At 43.1% G+C, this 17,815-nt stretch overlaps 1 protein-coding gene across 8 annotated transcripts in view; it reads right to left on the bottom strand.

Moving 5' to 3' along the window:
* The window catches only part of nrxn2b (neurexin 2b), a 636,019-nt gene that overhangs the window by 97,968 nt on the left and 520,236 nt on the right, over positions 1-17,815 (bottom strand). The window lies entirely within an intron of this gene.

The raw sequence follows: 17,815 nt of genomic DNA, 5'->3' as shown, positions 1-17,815 counted from the left end.
TCTCTTCTGCATCTCATGAGTTAATCTTTGCCCTTGCTGCCAGACAGCCTCTCCTGCTATACTGGCAGTTAACTCAAGAGCAAGATCTGACTGATGTCTTCATTCTCTACAAGCTGTTTTGCTTTCTGAGAAAATCTTTGTTCTTGTTTCAAGATTTAAAAAAAAAAAAAAAAGTGAAAATAGTGAAAAAGTTCCATCAAAACTTCCCAGAACTCAAAAAGCTTCTTGACGGTTTCCAGCAAACAGTCCAAAAGCCAAAGATTTTCAATTTACAGCATAAAACAAAACTTTTGAGACGCTACGACAGGAAATTGGCATTTTTTCGTGCTCAATGAAGCAAACAATTAATTGACAAGCCAAATTGTTTTTCTGTCCACTGGCTAATCAATTCATGAACTAATTGTTCTAACTGCAGCGCACACACAAGTGCACAGCATGGCTTTTTAAGACAATACCCCTGCTTCCCTGTGCGTGCACACGTGGGGACACGTGTCCTTGTTTTGTCATGCCCTACAAATCGCTCTCTAAGTGTGCTGCGGTCAGAGAGGACGTAAAGCAGAGGCTGCGCTGACAGCGGGGCCTTCGAACAACATCCACAGCAACAGGCCGCACGCACTTAGTCATACACGCGGAAAAGGAGGGCTGATAAAGAGTCTCAGGCTTCTCGCATGCACACGCACACACAGACACACACACACACACACACACACACACACACACACACACACACACACACACACACACACACACACACACACACACACACACACACACACACACACACACACACTCGGAAATGACAATCCGCTGGTAGCCATTTGAAATCGGCTGACACACACGACTCCCCTCCCTCTCTCTCTCTCTCTCTCTCTCTCTCTCTCTCTCTCTCTCTCTCTTTCTGGCTCTGACCATCCCTCCCCCTGCCTCCTCCTCCTCCTCCCCTCCCAGCGGAGCTAAGCCCTCTGCTCAGCTCTTGTTGTTTTCTCGAGGCTGTATTATTTTAGCGCTGACTAATTATCGCAGCATAGCAAGGAGGGCTATAAAGAGGTTGTATGCTGGAGGAGGAGGAGGGGGAAAAGAGGGGATGAAGAAATACAACTGGGTACGGAGGCAGGGAGCAAAGAGGATGGGGAAAGCGTGAACTGTGGATGGTGGAGAGAAGAAAAAAGTTGGCATTGTTTTTCCTTCCCTGCGTTTATTAACAGTGCAGCACCACAGCTTCGCAGAAATTGAGCGAGAGACAGCTGTGGAGAAAGAGGAGAAAAGATTTCTAAAATGGCCGACAAACAGGGAGGGAGGGGAGCCATGTCGTGATAGATGAGAGTGGAGCCACGTTGGTGGGGTGGGGGGGTGGGGTGGCTGATGGTGGTCGAAGCTAAAGCTGAGAGAGAAGTTGGAGTGAAGTCGATAAGCTGCCACACACGCACATGCACGCACGCATGCACAAATGGAACGTAAAGGTGCAGCTCCACCAGTTTCACAAGTCAATTTTCCAGTCAGAGGCATTACTAGCCAGCCTGTGAAAACAGATGTGGGCATTTAATAGGGAGCGGCTGTCTTATAAAGGACACTATGGAGTTATGGGAAATGCAGGATCCAGTGATCAACTAAAAGTCAGGATATCTCACCATCTACCGCTTTGAACTTTGGCTAATCTTTCAGAAATTTGTCTCTTGGAGTTGTGACAGTTATTAGAGGGAAATATACGCAACTTTCTTAACTTTTCTCCTCTCTACTAAGTAAGCAATATGTTTGGAAAAATGCAGATATACCACAGTCAAACTAAACTTGATGAGAGCGCCACAAAATCTAAATCTCCATCGCCACATGCTACTTCAGTGTGTAATTCCATCACTGTGAAGTGAATAGCAAATTATTCAAAGTGTTCAAGGACATTTTCCCTCAGCCGTTTACTCGCACAACGACACAGCGATGGGAGGGAATTACAAAAGCGGGACTCTGAATGCTCTCCTGTCTGTGATGTAGTTTTAACATTGTTTAAAGTTCCACTGTTGTTCTTCTAGTCTGGCTGGATGAAGAGTCGAAGAGGGAGCCAAGGAATCAGCAGGAGTTCTACCCTGAGACACAACATGTCAAATGCTGTGAGAAATAATTACAAATTGGCTTTTCCGGAGAGATCAAATGCTGTGTTTTTGTCATGAGGCATCTGCCAGTCACTGTGGTTCATCTCTGATATGTTAGTCCGGCTCTAGCCCCTGTTAATGCACCTAAACTATTATCATTGCCTCACCAACGACAGTCAACACACAGAACTTTATTTCAGATTGAAATTAAGCTCCAAAACCTCCAGAAATATTCAATTTGTGAGCAATGCCAAAGTCCACTTAAATAAGTACGAAAAATGCAGAATACATTGTTTTTTGATGCAATGAGGAAGCAACACGAAATGACATCTCAGCTTTTTTCAGCATTACTGTTGGATCCTGCACATTGATGCGCTGCTGTTACAGATGCAGTTTGAAATATCAAAAAAAAAAAAAAAAAAGCCCTCAAAAACTAATCCAAATTTATTACTAACTAATATGTCATTTAGAATGTACCACAAATTAGAGATGCAGCACATATCATCTCTGCCTACATGAGCACTCTCAGTGAACTAATTGTCATCAATTAACACCTCTCTCATGCAGAGCATCTACCATATGCTTTGTCTTCCCCAGAGAGTCTGCTGTGCGCCTGATGCCACTGTCACAGTCACACGTTTTACTTTGTCTTCTTCACCAGCACATTCGAAGAAGTGCCAAAGTTGAGAAAAAAGAAAAAAAAAGAAACAAGAACGTCCACACTCTGGTAGTACTCGAAATACTCTCCTAGATCCATCCGCTGAGCCGGTGTTGACTTTGCCTGCTTTGATTTGTCCAGCTGATAGTGGCCACCTGCTGCTTTGTGCGCTTGTATACCTGCGTGCACGTGTTTGTGTGTATGTGCACTCTTCTCTCCTCTAAATGAGGAAACAAAGGAGTTGCTACAGTCCCTAATGAGTAGTCTGACAGGGCGCATCCATGTGTCACTGTTTCTCCCAGCAAACACCTGCTGCTCTGGTTGAGGCGAACTCCAGCGAACGCTGCAACGCAACTCACACTAATACGGGGATGAGATGGAGCGAGAAAGAGAGAGAGAAGGTGTTTCTCGAACTCAAGAAGACGCAGCTTCTAAAGCATGCCAACATCTGCTTGTTCTTAATGCTTAAAACAACCTACGGTGGCCTTTTCCCAACAAGTGACCCCTTGTGGTCAGTTGAGAACCTACTGTCCTCTCTGAAAAGCTAATGTGAAGTAGCGCAGTGTTGTTGTAGAACCACAAAACCTCTTGTGTTGGGGTTTATAGTTTGAAACCTGGGGCTTGATTTCAAACCATGACCATGATCTTTTCCTCACTTTTACCAAAGAGGTGGAAGATCAGGAAACATGAGGATTCTTGATCAATCATCTGTTGCCCTTATGGCCACATGGGTGGCTCTGGAGGCCACAAGCAAACATCCCATCTTGTTATTTTTTGTTGTTCAGTATTGTTGCCATGTACTGTATGTGACTGTGAACATGAGCATAAACACAAATCCATGTATATATTAGCACTTGTGTACCTGTCGTGCATTTGTGAAAATGTGTGTCTGCAAAAGCTTAAGCACAACAGACAGACAGAGGAATCTGCATTCAGGTTCTCTCAAACAGCAAGTGTTTGCCTTTATTGAAAACTGCAAGTTAAAAGTAAATTAGTGCTGCCTTGGGAGTTGTCTGCAAACAAAAACCTGGCCAGGTATGGATTTCTCTTGACCTTCAGTCCACCGTAGTGTTATCAAGCAATCTGCCTGCCGCTTTCGCTTGAATAACAATAATGATGGAAATGCTCTGTTGCACTTGTGTGCCCCCCTTCCCCAATCCAAAAAAAGGGCTAAATATTTATTACTTTTGTCCAATTAGCTCTGGCACCATCGATCTGGCCAATCAATGCTACCTGTGGCGCTTGAGGTGGAGAGAATGCAAAGAGATGAATCAAAACATCACGGGACGCCCCCTGATTATTATTTCCATTCACATGCGCCGGCTGGTAATTTGGTTTGAAGAAGAACGGCCCAAAAAATACCATTTCCCTTTGTTCAGAGATCCGGTGGAAAAATAATCAGAAAAGACCCATGAATCAAAGCAGTAATGAAAAACCTATTGATTTTGATTTTTCGCACCCCTCCCCTTTTCCTCGCTCTTCTTCTCTACGTTGGGCTGAGACGAGAGTGTATTTAGGATTGAGTTTATCATCTGGGGATTCTTCCTCTGTGAGGGGCCATTGATTTGGGATGGAAGATTCTAGGCCCCTACCATCTACCGTGGGGATAAGCAGGTCATATCGGAGAAAACAGATGCCACGATTTTTCATTATGGCCCGCAGTCAATGTTGCAGTGCCAAACGGCAGCTGCAAAGCCTCATGGGAGCTGACAGCGTGAAAACTGCGTGACAGGCCGGCGATAAAATGGAAATTCCACAAGGAAAAAAAGGACCGACGGTGGTGATGAAGTCAATTCTTGAGAGGCAATAAGCCTCAAGGCGCACCAGCACTGTACACCCACGTAAATTTATACACACTTCTTATTTTAAACTCTCAGACAGGCTCTCAAACAATAACTCAATAACACACAGATGGTTCCTCCAACCTTCATGTATTATTGCATCAGTGCAGACTGATTCTTTGAAGCAGTTAAGAAAAGAGACAGAGCTATTGATTCCTTTTAAACGAGAAGACTGAAACCCTTTTCGCTACTTTTTCTTGACACAACATATATTTCAGAGACACTTACAAAGGGATGCAAGACTGGGAGGAAAGAAAAGACAGAGAGAGAAAGAGGCTGAGATGAGACATTTGCCAAAAGTTTCCAGACAGCTGTTGATCTTTGAAGTTGCCGAGTCACACACACACACACACACACACACACACACACACTGACAAGAACTTGGCGAGGAGCACACACGTTTTGATGACATTTTAGGGTCTTTCCATCTCTTCCCCTCACTTGATCGGGCATGCACACACAAACACCCTCAGATGCAAACGCACCCTTTTCGTAGTCTAACAACCTCGTCAACATCACCGCCCATGCTCTGATAGCTATTTCTCTGTGGCAGTACATAAGAAAATGTAAAAACAGCATCCCAAAGATTGGCTGCATGTAGAGTGGAAATAGCAAGTCGTCCTCCTCTGATGTGGTAGGATAATGTTCCTTCTATCTATCCTTTCTGCAAGATTGCTTGGAAGGATGAGAGGGAGCCTCCGTTACATGAGGTGAAACGACACTTGATTACTGCAGTACCAAAGTTTTCAACACTTTGCAGAGTCCAGCTAAGTACAACACACGATGTGTTAACCATTTTTTTTTCTTCGAGATGTGTGGATTTGTTGAGGATGATACCTTTCTCAACATGCCAAAGAAGCCAGACAAGACGTGACAAGCTCCTGCATACGGTTTCTACACTGCACTTGTGACACAAACATCTGCTGTTCGTAATAGAAGTGACAAAGCCATTCTCAGCCACCGTTTAGCAGCTGACAACTTGCACGATCATACCTGACAAAAATAGAGTTGTTCTGATTTGGTTAAATTCTGTCCACTTCATACCACAGGGAAATTCAAACTCCTTCTTTCTTTTAGACTTAGTTTGATTTCAACAGACTGATAAGAGCTTCAGTCGTAATTGGGGCTGCAGAGTTGTGCAGTGCTAGCTGGGAGACAGGGACATTGTACTTCAGTAGCCTGGACTATATTGGAAAAGAGTAATTGGACTGACCTTATACTTGGAAAATAATTGGACTGATTATACTGTACATATTTCATACACAGCACATACCCTTAACTACATCACAAAATCTGGAGATAAAACACTCCTTTGAACTACAGTTGTGAATTATGAAAAGTGACAATTTCACCGATTAAAAGGTCTAAATTTATCTGACAACATGTTGATGTGAGTGAGCCGTTTAATCCTCTAAATGTAATACATCAGACTAAGGTCATTCAATGCTATTTAAGCAGCAGTAGCTGGCAGACTAAAGATTTTGTTTTGGGGGTACTGATGGTCAGGGACCCTGTGGGCATTCCAGACAAAAATAATAGATTATCAATAGAGTCAAAGGGGTTGTTTACATCTGACGGCAAAGACCATTCTGGAAAACAGATGATGGTATGACCACATGGTATCACATGACAAAAGGTGTGCACCGTAATGCCTATAAAAAGCTGGAATTAAGAGGCGTGTTACAAAGTTACTCTTAAAACTTTAAAATAGAAACAGAGGGTTCATGCAGCGTTAGCACTCTTGGAATTGGATGACAATATCAGATGAACATACTGTACATGGACTCACAAATCAGTTTAAACCTATGAAATCTAACCACTGAGTAGACTGCAGAGGGCCCAGAGAAAAACACTTAGAGCCCAGTTGCACCGTTCAATAATGATCTAGGCTTACTTTTACTGGACCAGAAAACACATTTAAAGTTGAAGGGTATTTGGGAGAAAAATGGCTACAACAGTATTCTCCCCTGTAATGCAACACTGTGGGGACACAGATGAAATGGATGCATCATTCACCAATCATTTAATTATTCTTCTTTTGGGGCCAAAATTATTCCAAATGCGAATGATTTGGTGTCTAAATGATGCAGTTTTTTAAAAGATCGACTATTGAATGAAAGAAGAAAAACATCAATAGAACAGGTGATTCCATACTTCTGAACGATAAGGTGAACCAGGTTTAACTTTTTGGCCAATAGCTGCACTCTCTCCATGAAATGTTTGTATAAATGAAGCTGCATTCTGAAGACTCTAAATCTGCCAAAACCAAACCAGTACAGAGAGTTTGTAAATTTCATGGACCAGAATGTAGACTGCCTTTAAATAAATTAAAGCTCCAGCTGGACTGTAGTTACTGTGTGTGAACTCCTCCAGAGTCATCAGCACATTATTAGAGAGGCTAAAAGGAGGGAGTGATAGATTTGTCTGAAGCTGATTGGTGCTTATTTGTTTCTAAGATGATGGTCATAACAGGGGAATAATAGCTTAGTCCTCTCTTTCTGAATCAAATTATAGGCTAGTGACAAAATGGAACTGATTTCCGCAACAGATTGTTACCCACTTAAAAGTGCTTCTTAAAATCACATTTTGTTCTGTCTGGCTTTAAAGATCAAAGCACGGGGCCAGATAGCTGGAAAGAAATGGTTAATTCAAAATGTTAAAATTACTTAATTTGGAGATAACATGAACACCGGAGCCTTCTCTTCAGATGATGAGGATGTCTTGTGTGGAATAAAGGGGCTGCAATTTGCATTTCGTTGTGCAACCCTGTGTTGTCGAATGCCAGATAAATGAACCTTGAACCAGTTGTGAGCTATGTCAATGGCACACATCTCTATGAACCACGTTGGAGAAACCACTTCTGTCAACTTGAGATGTCTGATGATTATTCCCCAGTTTTACCAGTGGGGACTAACACAGCGTTACCTTTTACAATTCAGGAGGATTCAGATGTTTCTCCTCTTTTTGCTTTCGACACCAACGATGTGCTTGCGAGGTTTGTTTGAAGCATTTCAAAATGCTTGTTATGTCCCTGGAGGGGATGCTGCTAACACAGATGATTTTTGTACAAATACCATTTCTCAGTTAGTGCTCAGGCGCTACCCTTGTCTTTTTCCAAATATCTGCAAATGGGGGGGATCCAGAGGGAGTAGTTGAAAGGAGGTGGGGGTTAGGCAGTTAGGAGATCTTGGGAAAGGGTGACAAGGGGTCACACTTTTATTGTTTAACACTCTAATAAGAAGATAATTGTCTTTAGAAAGGCTGCTAGGCAGTGCAGCACATCAGCCCTGCATATATATCATCTAGAAAGCTTATTGATCCTGCCTGTCCTCACAAGAAAAATGGCTGTTTAGGTCGTCCGTCCAAGAAGGTTATTATGACCCATATTTATGTTTATTGTTTGGAGGCAAGCTCCAGTGGCCATAGTAATTAGTCTGGTGATGTTGTATTAAAAGCAAGAAAGTCTGCATACTGAGGAAGGTGGGGTGGATGGATGGGTCAAACAAACGCAGGATTTTCACCAAGGGGCCAGCTGTTTGTGTCCCATGTGAAAACCAAAAGCCAACATTGGTCTACTCTAACTTACAGGATGTACCCACATCACGTCACGCAACATTAACATACTTATGTTAACGATCTCAGCAAACTGGTATGATTTCACAATGTTCACCACATAAGGATGAAGGTCTGGTATGAGGAAGGACCAGTATGCCAGTCGCTGGTACTCTCTCACTGTGACCTATGTCGTTTTGGGAACGGTCATATATGTCATTTTGGGAGTCGATGGCAATTGGCCTATTTAGCCGTTCAGGTATGAGGTTGTGTATATTGATCAGCCCAAAATATCCTTCTCTGTCTGATGGCCTGCTCAATAGCCTGGGGAGGTTCAGAAAGTGACGCCCAACAGAGCTGCTTAGAGGGACAGCAGCAATTTTTATTTTGATCAAAGGCACAGACACAACTTATTGAGGCAAAGCCTTTCAATTTGCACACTGTGATGCATTTTGCCAGAACTATGAAAGAACTAGGGTTCAGCTACTTGTGAGGTAAGTGATTATTCCTTGTCTGTACCTAGTGTAAACGACTGCACTGTTGTGTAATGGTGATGTCTGGACGTGCAGCGTTTTCGGTGCTCGTCTTCAGTGTTATATCTGGCTGTTTTTCAAGTAAAAGCAGTAAATAAAAGTAAGTTTCAATTTTGTTCGGCTGCTCAATTGAAACTGGAACAAGACAATAGAACAGTTGAAATGCAAACTTGAGTATATCAGGAAAAGATTGATGCTCCGGCGGAGTTCCACAATCTAAACAAGCAGCATTGATTTTGAGACTTTTAAGGTCAGCAATACACCTTACGGCATCTAGTCTGCCAGAAATATATTGCAAGTAGAACAGAAACTCACTTATACAGCTATGCCTAAACAAACTATAGCTTAACAGGACATGCATCAAATGTTTCATTTAGAAGGTAATCCAGCCACTTTTACTGACAGTTTCTACATTCGGGGGCTACTGTAAACAGAAGCAACTGTCTACAATAGCTGTTTTCCTGAACAAGAACAGCTGGATAGCAAAGCACATCAGTATGCTTTTAATTGGCTTTGTTCTTTTGTCAAGTTGTGCAGTGACTGTGTTTATGTGTATACTGTATTAGTGTGCACTGCTCGTGCATGAATGCAATTTTTGTTCAATCTGCTCATACAAGGGGGATCTGACACCTTAATACCAATTACTCACAAGCAGCATGCGCACACACTCCAACTCAGAAACACATGCAGGAACACACAAATGCACAAGTCTTCTAATAACATGCCAATCAAACAGCAGCAGCAGACAGAGAAGTGTGAATATTTCAGCTTGAGGCGCTGCCCTGGGACTCTGCTGTTTAATTATTTAGCATGTTTGGAGGGTATGCATCACCACTCTGACCCCCACCTGCAACCCACCACCACCACCCCCAAATGCTAAACCTGCAACATACAGTGAAAGCGGATGATGCGCCATGTTAGCAAGACTTTGGCTGGTGTTGATGCTGAAATACAGCAGTGAACAGGAGGCAGTGTGTTTGACAGAAAGAAAAAGGGGGGCTAATGCTTGGAGATAAAGATAAGAGAGAGGTCTGAAGAGACATGAATGCCTCGCACATGGGCACTGACAAACACTGACATGTGCTGCATGAAGAAATAATAACAGACCTGTTCAGAATAACAGCCTCATTTCCCACACAGTCATTAAGCTGTGATGTTCTGAAAAGGTCAGACTGCTGTTAGATCTATGGGAATACAGGTGCGTGCTTGTGTGTGTGTGTGTGTGTGTGTGTGTGTGTGTGTGTGTGTGTGTGTGTGTGTGTGTGTGTGTGTGTGTGTGTGTGTGTGTGTGTGTGTGTGGAGAGGATACAAATATGCAAGCAAGTGTGTGCACCTCTTGCTAATGTTTAATATCCATAGACCCATTAGTGTTAACATCATCCTAATTACCCTGGAGGGTCCTTCACTGTATGTAAACAAACACAGGCAGAAGCTGGCGTGAGCCAATCCGTCCATGAAGTGGTGACCTTATGATATGGTGGCTCGAACTGTAAAATTACACGAGCAAGAAGGTTTTTGCATGAATTGTGCTCACAAGTCATAAAATGGATAGAACTGAAATGGATAAAAGGAGTTTTTAAATGCTGTCATTTCAAAGAACAAGGGAAGTAGATTTTTTTTTTTCAAATGCTATTGTTTATGATTATACAAAAGCACATATGGTAGATAAATGTAAAGGACCATTTGATTAGACATTTGGAGGCACTATACAACACTTGGATAAATGCAAAACTGGCTTAACTGCTGTTCGACTACCAGAGCTCCCCTACTCTGCTTGCGCTGCCCACTGGATAAAATTAGCCTCCGCCGCCTTCGCCTCTCCAGCCTGTTACACGGTTGTAATGGCATCTGGGAAGTACCACTTGTCAGAAATAGAGTGAAGAAGCCAACACCTTGCACAATCAGTTTGTCCGAGCAACATCAACTTCCACTTAAGCAACTTGGAGTCGAACATGAACTGGACCTCAGCAGCCCACTTGACCGGAGGTTGGAGCAACATTCTAAATGGTTCTTTAATGAAATGAGCTGAGAGCACTGTAGGGTAACTTGTTATTGTGCTACTGGAGATGTAGGAGTGGTTGAAAGAATGAAGAACGGCGTGTGCAGCTAAGGGAATAATGACCTTCATCTTGATGAGGTGAAAAAATGGTTATAATGAATGTTGGCGGAAGGATGGATAGATGTTGGAGAGTGTGGGAGGTGATGTGAGTGAGTGATTGAAAGCAACAGAAAGAGGCTGAGAGAGACCTCAAGACGCAAGGGGGATCACTGGCAAGCCTCTTCCATGGAGCAAGAGCACAGATCTACTCTGTTTCATTCCCCAGGACTGTATTCCTCAGACTCCAGGGTATCCCACATCAAAGGCGGAGGCGGATGAAGGGGGGAGATGAAAGAACGACATAGTCTGTAGTGGATGTGTGAGGTGCATGCATTAAATATTGTGTGCGTGTGTGTGTTGAATGTGCTCTGACACACACGTATGATGAGCTGGCACAGGTCAGTACACACAGGATTTCGGGATCTTGTGAAGCTTTGGCTGTTGTTGACACATGAAAGCTGTTGGGAGGGATACAATGTTGCACAACTGCATATCCATTTCTGCCCACATAGAAGGTCCATTATCTATTCACTGGGCTATCAAGAGCTTGCATCAATAAAGATCACCCTTCGAGGGAAAATAGAACAAATATGAGCTTGTATCTTTGAAGACCAAAGGTGGTCCACACTCCCTCTGATCTCATCAGCCTTTAAGTTAAAATGTGCCACACTGCTGTGGTGGTTACTGGACTGAATATCTGAATGCTAAATGCGAAGAATATGCTAGGCCATGCAGGTCTAGTGAGAAGGTGACTGCAAAGAATACCCACAAGGCAGCTCTCTGAGGACCCGGGGTAGTCAACTCAAATGTCATCGTCGCCTCTGTTCTTTGATGCCGAATTGGTGTTGAAGTGCCCGAATAAAGTAGAGACAGTGGGATTGTGTTCTTTTCGTCTTCTCCCCCTCGTCTCACCGGGCCCGCGGGGACTCCTGGACAGTCTGAGTACGCCTGTCACAGAGCTGATATTTCACATTTGGGGGGAGCTGGAAAGACAGACGAGCGAGGCGAGGAATGGGAGATACTAAATAAATGACTGTCTGTACTTTACCGAGAGCCCTTCAATGGAAAAGAAATCAAGCTGAACCAATAATGTGACGAGACAAAACCCAAACACGGGAGAGAAAGGGGAACAGAAAAGAAGATTTGCTGTGCCGTGTCTGGAACCACAACATTTAGCCAGAGGCGCGTCACTTACTCCTTCTCTCTTTCTCTAACTCTCTGCCTCCCTTTCTCTCATTCTCTTTCCTTAATCTTTAACCCTCCCGTTGTCCCTCCTTCCCCTCTCTTTTTCTGCAGGTTGGCAGTCAAACGTAGCAAGCTGCGGCCGTTACATAACAATCCATTTGTTGGCGGGTGCTGAGAAACTGCTTGGCGGGCCGATGCACAAGCAGCAAATCAGGCCGTTAACAGGGGGGAAATAAGAATTCACAGACGCTTGTGCACACAAACAAGCAAACAAACACAGACTGTAAGAGGATGGAAAACAAACACAGGGGTTACTGGTGGAGGCCTTGTGTTTCTTTGCTGGTGCATCACATAAGCTGAAGAGCCAAATGGACTTTCGAGCAATCTGTTGGGTTTAATAATGTTTTGCTGAAGTCACTGACACTCATCCCAAAGCGTTTTAATTTGTGTTGTATATAAACACACTGTAGACTGTTACAGAAAGAAGCTATTCGTGCATTTTTAATTGGAATTAACTCATAAACCTTGCTTGATGCAAACTGTGTCAGTGCTGTGCGAGTTCACAATTCACAGGTAGCTCAAATTCATTTCACGCAGATTAAAATGAACTAGTTCACACTCACATGCTAAATTTTAAACTACTACTGAAAATATGAACAAGCTCACGGCTGCGGATTATAACTTACTCTGGTAAAATCTGTATGCTTGTCAGTGACGGAGGTATATTTTCTAAAATGCTGTACTTAAGCTCAAATTCAAGGTACTTGTACTTTCCATTTTATGCGACTTCATACTGCACTTTGTACTTCACTACATTTGCCTGACAGCTTTAGTTACTAGCACTTCCTCAGATTACTTTTTATACCCTTCCTCTCCAGTGAAAACAACACATCTCCAGCTTCTCTGATAAACTAAAGGATCCTTTATGGGTAGAGAAAATTATCCTCCTCCTTAAGCTAAATGAACTATTCAAAAAGCCTTGTGGATTAGCTGGAAAACGCATTGTCACAAAGGTGAAAACAGGCTGTTTGTCTGAGCTCATGAGAAGTTGACTCTTTCCAGATACGTGGCTCTCGCAGGACAGCGGGGCTACAAACATCTGATGACCTTATAGAATATAATGCATTAGTGTACATTAAGTAAGGGATAATGCCCGACGAGGTGTCCATTAGCAGAAATGAATGGGCGACACGGAGGCGTGAACTGTACGACGCAGAGTGTCTGACGGTTGCTTCTACGAAGTCCACTCATTTCTGATAATGGACATCTCGTCGGGCATTATGCCGCTTATACCATGGTCACTTACGACAGAAATAAATATTAAATCAATTATTAATATGTTAATGTTGTTTTTTACTGTTAAAATCATAAGTTTTTCACAAGAAGTGGCTGAGTGGACTATTTAATATCTCTTGTTGTGACGCGTTGCCAAGGTAACCGGCTCTGGCCACAGAACCTGCAGCTCGGTCGGCCGCAGCTGTTATATTAGGCCTAATCAGTGGAGGGAAGTGAGATGATTGCTTAGCGTTATGTTGCGTGATACAAAGTATCATTTCAGAGGGCAAGTGCACCTCTTACCACTTGTGTGTGTGTCACCTCCTCGTGTCGCATCTCCTTCTTATATTGTCTTTTCTTTCTCTTCTGCTGCAGCCCAGTCTTCAAAATTATCAAATTCACCAAATAGGTTAAAAGAAACTATAAAATCGTTGCCGTTGTGATAAAAGAAACTGTGAAATAACGTATGTTAACGTATGTTCTGAGTTCCTGTTGCCACGGTTACCAACTAGCGTTTGAGCCAGTGCAATAATTTAGAACAATCAGGCTATTTGACTGGAACTTTTATATAGGTGTCCTACAACACTTTTTAACGGACACCCTGCAGCCAATCAGAATCGAGTATTCACCCAGACCATGGCATAAACTATGAACATAACGTAGTTCAAACTAGCACAACTACAAACATCTGTAGCAGTATCATACACATGAATGCAGCAGTAATACATTTTGCTGATAATGCTTAAATAATTTCACTTAAGCAAGGTTCTGAATGCAGGAATGTCACTTGTAGGATAACGACCTCATATCTGTGATTTAACCAAACCAGACGTGTCAGATCAGAAAATAGTCCGATTTTTCCAACAGTCATCTGGTGACTTGATAATGTTGTCCTGCTGATAGTTGTGTTAAACCAGGAAATGCCTCTGTAGCCTTCAAGGGCAGTCACAAACGCATTTTGACGCTTTATTCTGGAGGACTTATTGGCTCAGGAGAGGAAATGTGGAAGCGAAGGGGGACATTGTCAAGATAACACGAAGACCTACTGAGCTTACTGAATGCAACAACAATGCTCACTGTACTGTGACCCTGCAAGGGTGTTGCAGGTGTGGCGGAACTACACACTGCATACCAATGACACTTCACTTGTTGATGTCCAGGTGTACCTTTGACTGTCTTCCACATAACAAATTACACAATTTATATGTGAGAGGCAAAAACAATAGGTCAGTGCTGAGGCCTCTTTGTGTTGAAGGCAGAAGGTGTCAAAAAGTTTCTTGACTGCATTAAACCCCATTTATCTTTACATACATGTTCATTTTGGTTTCCCTCTCGCAGATTTTGTTGACTTTTGTGAGTATGCTCGGGGCAGTCTAACCTTCAAACCGAAACATTCACATGTAATTTCCTTTGCTCACAGCCCGAATCGGTGCTTGAACCTAAGCAGTGTCGATGAATACAAATACACTGCATTTTCATGACGGGAAGGAGCAGAAACACAGGCAAGTGTTTAGCCCCGAGCTATTTCAGAGCCTGTTGAGAATGTTTGGACAATGCGTGGCAGCACTGGTGAGATGGTCTGAGGCTGTTATAAAGCCATTTACAATTCTTAAATGTCACGATGGTGTAAGGCTGTAAAGGAGGAGGAATTAATTCAATGCTGGAAAAGACTGTGTGTCTCCAGTGCAAAGACATTTGTTCTTACTGCATGCTCATTCAAGTGCCTTTAAGTACAAAAGACTGTTCACACTCCCTCTCTAAGTGAAATAAGACAGGTTATAGAAGTGAATTGGAGGCAGGATGGCTAAAAGAGATGCTCGGAGGCAAATAAAAGCACAAATCTTATTTCATCTTGTCTTATTACCGGCAGCAAGTAGATAACGGCACAGTTTGCCCCCAAACAGAAATAAAAATGTGATTTGATGCGACCAGGCAGCCATTCCAGTGTCCACGCACTCAAATGGCATCTCCGCCACCGCAAGAACTCCAGTACCTCAAACAACCCAAACTCCTTTCCCGAGCTCATAGTTAATGTGTATGCTGTGGCTAATGAGGGAAATTAGACAAATAACGAGTACAGTTCACCCTGGATTTGAGTCAACACATCTCAGACAACAGCCAGTCTGGGGGGCCTCACAATGGCAAAGAAATATACTGTTTCAGCCAGTTTGCTGGTAAACAAACAGCAAACATTTTCTCTGTAATTAGCAGAGCTTCCCTGCCAAAGCACAGACAGGAACTGGTGATTACACTGATCACAGCAATCTCCCAGAGCCTTCAAGATGTATGACACGACACAGCTTTCACTGCATATTTGTTAAATCATGTGGGGAAGAGTCTGTAGCCGGCTATCTTTTCATGGGTCGTCTTTTTCCTCCCTTCTTACTGTCTCGATGGGTCAAGAAGACATAACAAGTTTTGGCTGTCTGAGCACAGGTGGAAACACCAAAAATACACGACATTCAATTGTTCAGCTCAAAGGAGGCGCAGAGAATGAATGTAAAAAGAAAGTAAAGTTTAGCTGTTAATTAGTGTTATACGACATCACGGTTGAACACTCTTCTCAGCAGGACCAAATGACGTGCCAACGACGCTCAGAGAAAAAACCCAAAAGGATAATTTCCAAACTGGAGCTGATTTTGTACACAGAAAACTCCTGCAGTTCCTCTTCTCTCCTTTCCTTCCCCATTTCCTTTCCCTCCCCATCACTTTCAGTCAGCAGATTAAAAAAGGGTTTCACGGATGTCAAGAAGTATTAGCTTCTTGTACGAGGCTATGAGGATACAGGGATAGACCTCCTCATCTTCTGCTCGCTCTCTTTCCTTTTCTCCCCCTGCGTCGCTCCAACAGTTCACTGCATGTAACTGAGCGGAGACCCCTACCTGTCAGTCAGTAGAACTGCACCCATGTTCATTTGGGCAAGATTTATCAAGGGAGGGGATAAAAGGCAGCTTCACAGGTGAGTCATACTAGGTAGGGATGCACCAATCTAACTTTTTCAGCCCTGATACTGATACCTGGGCTTTGGGTATCAGCTCATGATTTAAACACTGCTTTCCTAAATTTGTAGAAATAAAAAAGGAACAAATCCATAGATATGAATGTACCAAATTGTTACTTATCAAAATAATAATATTCATAGCTGATATCAGTATCAGTGACAGGGTGACTCTATTCTCTCTTTCACAAAGCATTAACAGCTAATTTACATCCAAAGCATGTATGTTTTAAGCAATGTTTTAAATGCCGTCTTTCAAGTCTCAGAGAGGAACTTTGAGCAAATAAAACCTGCAGTGGTTTTTGAATGAGAGCGTATGATTTTTTTTTGTCATTTGAAGAACCGAGCCTTTAATAATTCATGAACAGTGTATGTTATAGTCACTAAGCTGAGCTTTTTTTTTGTTGCGAGGACTAAATATTGCAAAAGCATACATTATGAGATATTTTTAGCTCAGTTTAGGAGCTTGGCTTTGTGTTTGCCTGAAAATGTAACCGTGTAGGAGTACATCACTGTCCTAATGCTGTGGTACAGGAGACCAAAGACTAATGTAACATATGCATATATTGCTACATCCCACAATAGGGGAACAATATAGAGCATTGGTGAATAACAAGAGGGTGAACTCGGTCAGTAGAGACCAAAACAAGAGATCGCACTCCCAGCAGTCACTGGCAGATGTGAGACTTATGGGGAGGAGAGAAGATGACGAGGGAGAGAAAGAATGAGGTGGTGTCAGCCATGACACAGGCATGCTAGTAGGGTGCAGATGGAGCAATGAGATGACATTTTGCTCTCCATTTCCTCCCACAGCTGTTGCTACCAGCAGGCAAAGACAGAGCGAGAGAGGGAAAGAGACAGAGGTGCATGGAGAGAGATGGGTAAAACAGAGCGGAAAGGAAAGAGAGATGATGAGAAGGGAAAGAAGTGATGAAAGATTGCTAACCCGGACCTTTGCCTCTGCCTATTACTTCTATCCCCTGCCCTTCAACTGCTGCTGCTACATTCTCTCTTTGTTGCCTCTTTCCTCACCTCCCTCAATGTCTGCCCTAATTTTTTTTCCTCCCGCGTCTCCCTGCAGAAGCCGACACGGGGCGCGCTCTGCCAGCAGGCTTGTCCAAGCTACGTGGAGGAGGCCTTGCTGTTTCTAATGAGATGCCCTCTGTGAGATTTCAAACATCCGCCACGTCCCTCGCCTTCAGCAACACCAGTGCAAAGTGGAGGACAGGGAGAGGTAAGAGTAATAGGGCGAGGATGGAGGGATTAGGTGGAAGGGATAGAGGAGATGAAGCATGAGATAGAAAGATGGAGGGAGAGGCAGAGAGGTGAAGCAGACCTTTTCTAACCTCGGCTAAGCCACGTCAGATCAAGCCTTTTTTATTCCGGAAATGGAAAGTTTGGTAACAGCTGCATCTACACTTAACACATGAACAATACAGGAAAATAACACAGTCCTTTGGAAACATAGAGCGGAAGGCCAGTCATCTCTCGTGTTACAGATCTGAGGCTGCACACTGGCTCAGAGTGGGTTCAGAAGTACATGATATAACTTGAGGGCAAGACCTAATTGTGCTTGAATAATTGATCAATG

The sequence above is a fragment of the Chaetodon trifascialis genome, chromosome 23 (assembly GCF_039877785.1).
Source record: "Chaetodon trifascialis isolate fChaTrf1 chromosome 23, fChaTrf1.hap1, whole genome shotgun sequence".
NCBI lineage: Eukaryota > Metazoa > Chordata > Actinopteri > Chaetodontiformes > Chaetodontidae > Chaetodon > Chaetodon trifascialis.
This window is presented reverse-complemented; position numbering and strand designations above follow the sequence as displayed.